Source organism: Theobroma cacao, chromosome 5, assembly GCF_000208745.1.
Source record: "Theobroma cacao cultivar B97-61/B2 chromosome 5, Criollo_cocoa_genome_V2, whole genome shotgun sequence".
In the NCBI taxonomy this organism is placed as follows: Eukaryota; Viridiplantae; Streptophyta; class Magnoliopsida; order Malvales; family Malvaceae; genus Theobroma; species Theobroma cacao.
In genome coordinates, this window is record NC_030854.1 from 16,912,978 (window position 1) to 16,921,790 (window position 8,813).

The following is an 8,813-nucleotide window of genomic DNA, read 5'->3' on the forward strand; positions in this document are numbered from 1 at the left end:
CTATCTATGTTCACTATCTTAATCACTAGAAAGTAATGGACATACTAAACAATAAAACAGCTCATAAATCACAATTACTAGCCATTTTCTACAGCTAAAAATCAAACTTGGTGCATCACTCACCCTAGGGTTCCTTTGTAGTTAGATTCTCTTCCAATAGCTTCCAAATCAATGGAGTGATTCTCTCTTTCTCTCTCTAGAACCCCCAACTAGTGAGAGAAAGTATGAAAACAAGATATTTCAAGGTTTTTGAAGTGAGAAGATGAAATAGCACAAGGGTTTGTGGAAGGGTGCACTAAAAGCATGAAAATTGGAACTAGAGAGAGAAAGTTGTGGAAGTTTGAAAATCAAGCTTCCATGGAGTTTGAAGAAACATGAGAGAGGAGACGGGAAGAAGAAGACCAGCTGCTAGAAAATTCAAGAAGCTGCTAGAAATTCAAGGTATTTATAGGCAACCTTATTCTTTCCTTTAAAATTACGAAAATGCCCCTCCACCAATTAACTTACTCTCCTCCAATCTTTCACATAATCTTTTTGCTCTTTTAACACTAGGACAATATCCATAATAGTCTAAACATGCTCAGGTTCATAAAAACTTAAAATTTTAACCCGAGGTGAAAAATGACCATTTTGCCCCTGTTATGAAAATTATTGAAAGTTCTAGTTTTCTTTGTGTTTTCATTAGTACACATCATTTATACTGTCTTATGCCTATTTAGGCCTTAAAATATTATAAAACTTTTGTCTGGACGCTTATTAGAGAAAATGACGAAACTACCCCTAGCTCATATTATTACATCTATACTTAGTTACAAGCCTATAGAAGTTGGGGTATCACAAAGGCACTAAGCTTGCTACCCTTTTTTGTCTTTGCCTCGAGTTTGAATGTCGTGACTCCACCCTTCAAGGCTACAGTGCTAAGCTCATTTTTTCAATTTTTTTGAAAATTTTTTTAACCTGCAAAAGAAAAGAAGTTTTTATTAAATTTCTTTAGTAATGAAAATATATAAATGAAAATAACTTAAAATAAATGAAGTGAGAATGCTTCGGTTGCCTCCCAAAAAGTGCTTGATTTATAGTCTTCGACTTGACATCTCTGACTCAAATTGTGTTGATAAGCATGATTGAAGACATTTGATGATCGAATTGTCACCCCAATAATTCTTTAATCGTTGCCCATTCACCTTGAAGCTTGTTTTATCATCAGCCACCTCCACTGCTCTATAAGGATGTACTTTCGTAACAACGAAAGGTTCAGACCAACAAGACTTTAGCTTTCTAGAAAATAATTTCAATCAAGAATTATATAGGAGAACATGTTGGCCAGGCTTAAAGCTCCTTCTTATGATTTTTTGGTCATGGCATCTTTTCGTCTTCTCCTTGTAAATTCTTGCATTCTTATATGCTTCAAGACAAAATTCATCCATCTCATTGAGTTGCAAGAGATATTTATCTCCAACTGCTTGAAAGTCAAAATTTAGCTTTTTAGCTACCTAATATGCCTTGTGTTCAAGCACAACTGGAAGATGACAAACTTTACCAAACACCAATCTATAAGGACACATTCCGATTGGAGTTTTATATGTAGTCCTATAAGCCCACATAACATTATCCAACTTTTTCAACCAATCATTTCTAAAAGGACAAACAATCTTGTCAAAATTCTTTTGATTTTTCTGTATGAAACTTTCACTTGGCCACTCGGTTGAGGATGATAAGTAGTGGCTATTTTGTGCTTGACCCCATATTTGGCAAAGAGTGTCTTAAAATTTTTATTACAAAAATGAGACCCTTCATCACTTATTGTGGTTATAGATGTCCCAAAACTTGTGAAGTTATTCTTTTTCAAAAAATTTATCACTACCTTAAAGTCATTCCTTGGTAATGCAATAGCTGTAACTATTTAGAAACATAATCAACAACAACCAAGATGTATTCATTATTGAAAGATGGAATGAATGGTCCCATAAAATCAATTCAGCACACATAAAAAATTTCAACTTCAAGGATGTTGTTGAGAGGCATCACTCGCGTCTCTTGAATATATTGCCCACTATTTGACATCTATCACATCTTTCCACAAAATCATGAGCATCTTTAGAAAGAGAAGGCTAGTAAAAGCCAAATTATAAAACCTTTGCAGTAGTTCTTATTCCTCCATAATGCCCTCCATAATTGAACGAATGGTAGTGATGAAGAATATTTTAAAATTCTTCTTTAAGAACACACTTTTTAATAATTTGATCTCCACAATGCTTGTAAAGAAAAGGCTTATCCAACATGTAGTATTTAACATCATGTAAACATTTCTTCTTTTGTTGAGAATTAAATCTAGGAGGTAATAGTTTACTCATAAGATAGTTCACAAAATCAGCATATAATGGCAAGTTTTTTTGCTTCTCTGCGTGAAACAATTGCTCATTAAGAAAGGTCTTATTGATCATTAATGAATCCTTAGCTTCTTCCCCATTATTTAATCTAGATAAATGGTCTACCACTTAATTTTCTGTACCTTTTTAATCTCGAATTTCCAAGTCAAATTCTTGAAGTAAAAGTACCCATCTTATGAAGCATGGTTTGGTATCCTTCTTCTCAATCAGATATTTAATAGCTGAATGGTCAGTATAGACAATGACTTTAGTACTAAAAAGATAGGAGTGAAATTTATCAAAAGCGAAGACAATAGCAAGCAACTTCTTTTCGGGTGTGCTATAATTTGCTTAAGCACTAGTCAATGTTCTGCTAGTATAATAAATAGGATATAGAATCTTTTTTTTTTTCGTTGGCTCAAAACTGCATAATCACTAGCATCACACATTTGTTTAAAAGGAAGATTCCAATCCAGAACAGTGATCATAAGAGCAGAAATTAATCATTTTTTCAATTCAACAAAAGCATCATGGCAAGCATCATCAAAATTAAAAAAAGTGTCCTTTTCCAACAAATTACAAAGTGGTTTGGAAATTTTACAAAAATATCTAATGAATCTATTATAAAATCTAAGATGTCTTAAAAAACAACAAATGCCTTTTACAAAGAAGGGAAGTACTCGTTCTCCCATGGCAAGTACCCACACGTTAGTTCCAAGTATTTATATACTTCAGCTCATGAAAGCGATTGCTTACTTCACAAGTAAAGAACATAGCATGTGTCGATCTTTGAGCATTATTGATGCCCCATCTCAATAATATAGTGATCAAGAACTTTTAGGAACAATACTTTGATGCGTAAAGATCTCATAATTGTATCTCAATACAATTCCTCTACAAGGCATATATAGTTCCATGGGTTTTATCTACATAAGTACAAAAAGTAATTAAATCAACTTATGTATAAAGAACAACCTCATAAATATAATAAATTAATAAAATGTGATACCTGAATAACTCAAAATGTAATTCCTATACGACTAAAGATTGGCTTGTAGGGCTCATACTAAAAATTCGACCTCAAGCTCAAACATGAAATTAATCATGAAATTATAAACATAACACAGCAAAAAAATAAAGCATGCATTTAATCAAAGAAAGAACTGAATCCCATAGGATCAATATTTGTGTTTTTCATGTAATTTTCAAATCAATTGTTAACATTCAAAAGTTTAAGTATTACATACCTTGCTTAAGATCTGATAATCAAGAGCTAATTAAATCCAAAAAGGCTTGCAATGAAGTAAGAAACTCGAAAAAGAGAATAACTCAATCTGAAATCTTCCAATCAAAATCTTTGCTTTTTCATCTTTAGGATTTGTCAAATCTTCAACCACTCAAGTGTTTGGCCTATAACAGTAATCCACACAATGACCTAATAAGACCTTCTCAAATGAAGGATTATTTTACTTTTGCTAGCAAGTTTTGTTTTTCAGAAAATTCAGAAGACTAAAAATCCTAGACGAACCATATTTTTGTTAAACAAAAAAACTTATTTTTCTTTTCTTATTTTTATGAATTGGCTAATAAGTGGCTTAAGGCTTGGGGTTTTAGTTGGCTAATATAACAAATTTATATAACCAAACTAAGTTGTAACCCTATATACAACATTTATATCTTTATTCAATTAAGTCCTTGTAAACTTAATTAATTTTTCCACTTTATTTTGGTCTATTTCAATTAAGTCCAACTTAATTAATTATCATTATTTAATCTCAATCATGTCACTTAATGTGTGTGACCAATTACACTTCTAACATAAGTTTGGAAGATATGAAATGCATTTGTTCTACTTTGGGATGCTCCACACATCGATTAGTGGAAATGGTGGGATTTAGACTAAATGACATGGCTAGGATATGGTATATGTCATTCAAAAGGAATAGACCATTAAGGTCAGCTCTGATAGCATGGGAACAATTTGTCCAAACTTTTCTAAATTGCTTCTTGTTGGAAAGCGTAAGAAACGCGAAGGCACGAGAGTTTAAGACATTGATACGAACTCCAGACATTACATTGATCAAGTATGATGTTCACTTCATCCAATTATCAAGATATGCTTCAACTTGGTCCTAACTGAGCAAAAAAGGATCAAGAGATTCATTAAAGGATTAATTGAGCTGTTATTTAGAGTTCTTGCCACCTTGAAGGTTTGCCTCTTATGTAGTAGTGATGGATATGGCTAGATTGATTGAAACTAGGAGATTGGAATCCAAAATATAGAAAGAAAGAGGTCAAAAAGCTTAAACACAAGGCCAACAAAGCCATAGAGATTCTAGTGCAACTAGGAGTCCTACATTCATATGCCATCAGAGTCATGAAGGAACCCTTCTATGCGCAAGCCACAAAGAAATGATGATTCATTTAGCCTACCATCTAGATGAAAATGATATAGCGAAACATCTAATTTAGACCCCAGGTAAAGGCATGTTTTGCGTAATTACTGTGGAAAGGTACATGCTGGACTGTGCCACAAAGCATTAGGATTGTGTTTTTGTTGTGGCCAAGCTACACATTTAATGAGAGATTGCCCAATGCAGAGGCAGTAAGTAAAAGTTGATCATGGATATAGGAGACAAGTTTCAAATACTTCGCTTAAAATGACATTGATTGGTAAGAATGTTAGAGGTGATAAAGGAAAAGGTGTAGCCTCATCATCACGAGGTAGATTGGCACAACCAAGTAATGATGAAGTAAGTCAAGCATGGGTGTTTGCATTGACACCGCAAGATGCCTATACTTCAAATGCAGTGGTTATAGGTACACTTCCTATTTGTGGTACCAAGGCTTTAGTTTTGTTTGATCCCACATCAACACATTCCTTTATGTCCCCACACTTTTTTGTCGAAGTTGGATAAGTTTTGTAGTAATATGGAGGAACCCTTGATAGTGACTACTCCCTTAAAAGAGATATTTGTGGCGAAATATGTGTACAAGTCTTGTGTGGTTCACATTAAGGAAAATGACACATTAGCAGACTTAGTGTTGCTACTAACTTTTGATTTTGATGTGATTTTGGGCATGGATTGGCTAACGTCCTACTTTGCTAAGGTACGCTGCCACCGTAAGATGGTGAAGTTTAAATTTCCAAGAGAATCCTCATTTGTAATGTACAAACATGGTAGTCCAATATTGGTGGTAATTATGTCGGATATAGCCACCAGACCTATGCCAAGGCAAGAAGGCCAAGGGAATCTGGTGATGACAAGAGATGTTTCGATGGATGAAGGGATTGTGAATTTTGTACCTACAGTAGGTGAGAATTTTGATGTATTTCTAAAGGAATTGCCTAGATTACCTCCTTAGAGCGAGATTGAATTTTGTATTGATTTGGTCCTAAATATAAAGCCAATCTCTATACCTCCTTATCGAATGACACCAACTGAATTGAGAGAGCTTAAAGAGCAATTGAAGGACTTATTGAATAAGGGTTTGATGCACCCTAGTGTGTCCCCATAAGGAGCTCTGATGCTATTCATGAAGAAAAATGATGGTAGCCTTAGGTTATGCATTAACTATTGGTAATTGAATAAGGTCATTGTGAAAAATAATTATCCACTCCCAAGGATTGATGACTTGTTTGATCAATTGCAAGGTGTTGTATGCTTCTCTAAGATTGATTTTTGCTCGGGGTATCAGTAATTGAGAATAAAAGAATCTTGTTGGTCCCAAATAAGTGAGCTAGAGGGGCAGTGAATTGCACTTTGTGAATGTAACTAAACTCGACTTCAAATTAGGGGCAAGTTAAAGGTTAATGATGAGAAGTTAAATGTAAGATGAAGGAATGATTTAAAGAAGAATGAAATGAAAAATAAAATAGAGTAGACAATGCACAAAGATTTATAGTGGTTCAGTCAAAGATCTACATCCACTATCTTAATCTTCCAATCAAGGATTTTCCAAACCAAATCACTATAAATGATGGAATTCCCAAGCTTCCACCAAGCTTTTACAATGGCTTTGCACAAGCTTAGCCATAACCTTTAACAATGGTTTTTCTCAAGATCAACCAAAACCCAAAACTAACTTTTCCTAGGCTGAGTTAGATCCTATACAACTAATCAAGCTAACCCAAGCTTGATTAATCTCCTAAGAGTGACCTGCACACTCTAAGTATTCAAGGAAAATAGATGTAAAGTAGTACCTATGATCACTAGCCTGATCTGAATGGTACAAGATGAAGTGCTTAACTCTATTACAAAGATTGGAGTGAGGTGTAGGAAGGATAGAGAGAGTTTTTGCTATTTTGAGCTCTTTTTTATCTTAGAAGCATCTCTTGTTGTTTTTTGCAGTTGGGGATGCATTATATACTTGAAAAAACAACTCTGATGGATGTTTGACAATTTCAGACCATTGAAAACAGTTTGGAGTTAGTTATAGCCATTAGTTTGTCTTCTAGCATTCAAATTCAAATTTTCAGACATAGTACTCTTAGTTGACTAACTATGTTTCTCAGTCGATTAAGTCTTCTCTATCTTGAATTTGAAATTTCTGGCAGTGAGCTTTTAGTTGAATAACCGTGCTTTTTAGTCGATTAAGTTGTCTTTGTCTTGTAATTGAGATTTCTAGCATTGTGCTCTTAGTTGACTAACCATGCTTTTTGGTTGACTAAGTCTTCTCTGTCTCACAATCTGCTTGAGCCGACCAACTTCACTTTTATATTTTAGCTAATTAACTCCCTTAATTATCTGACTAAAAGACTTTTGTTTTGTGGCTCATTTGTAGCTCTTTATTCTTATGAGTTTTGATATTTGCCTTTCAGTGATTAATTCATTATTGACATACATTTTCTTCCTACACACTCAAGTAGTATAGTTAGACATAAATGAGTGGGAATGTTTTATTATCATAAAAAACTTATGGAGCCAACAAATGTGATGTACCCAAGACAACGTTCCGCACACGTTATGGACACTGAATTTCTGGTGATATCGTTTGGACTCACTAATACACCTGCAGCATTTACGGACTTAATGAACAGTGTCTTCCAAGCATATTTATATAAATTTATGGTCATATTTGTCAACAATATTTTAATGTACTCTAGAACCCGGAGGAACATGCACAACATTTGAGAATTGTATTTCAGACTCTGGGAAAGCATAGGTTATATGCAAAATTTTTGAAGTGTGAGTTTTGGCTAAATAAAGTCAGTTTCTTAGGACACTTTCTGTATGAACAAAGGGTACAATGTGAACCCAGGATATGAAAAATTGGCCGAGGTCGACGTCTATAACAGAAGTAAAAAGTTTTTTAGGCTTAACCGGATATTACAAATGATTTGTATAAGATTTTTCTAAGATTGCATCCCATTTGACAAGACTGACTCAGAAAGAAGTCAAGTTTGATTGGTATGACGCTTGTGAGGCTAGTTTTTAAAGGCTTAAAGATTGTCTCACTTCTACACTTGTGCTAAGCCTGCCATGTGGATCTAGAAGCTATACCATGTATTACGATGCATCACAGGTTAGATTGGGTTATGTGTTGATGCAACTTGGGAAAGTTATACCGTATGCCTATCGACAGTTAAAGAGGCATGAGCAGAACTACCTTACGCATGACTTAGAGATGGTTGTAATTGTGTTTGCTTAAAAATTTTGGTGCCATTATCTCTATGGTGAAACTTGCAAAATATATGCAGATCACAAGAGTTTGAAGTATATATTTCAGTAAAGAGATTTAAATTTGAGGCAACATAGGTTGGAACTATTGAAAGATTATGACTACACCATACTTTACCATCTCGGTAAGGCCAATGTGGTGGCGTATGCCTTGAGTTGGAAATCGATTGGGAGTTTGGCACATGCAACAATAGAGAAAAGATTTTTGGTGTAGAGTTTGTATAATCTGGGCAATATGGGTGTACACTTTAAAGGTAATGAATCTAACGCCTTGTTAGTGCATTTTAGAGTCCGACTAATGATTTTAGATCGAATTAAAGCTATCCAAGATCAATTTGAATAATTAGTGAAAATATTTGGAGAAATGAGTGCAAATAGAGCTTAAGACTCTATGTATGGCACTAACGGTTTAACGAGATATCGATCACAAGTGTATGTGTTGAATAAGGATAATTTAAGAAATGAGATTTTGGAATAAGTGCATGTGGTAGCCTATGCGATACACCTAGGAGCCATCAAGATATATCATGATTTGAAGTCTATTTACTAGTGGCCAGGATTAAAGAGAGAAATGCTTGAATATGCCTCTAAGTGTTTGACATGTTAGCAAGTGAAAGCTGAACATTAGAGGCTTTCGGGATTGCTGCAACCGTTATTGATACCAGAATGGAAATGGGAACATGTAGCAATGGATGTTGTAATGGGTTTACCACAAGCTACAGTGGCTATGATACCTTTTGGGTGATAATTGATCAACTAACTC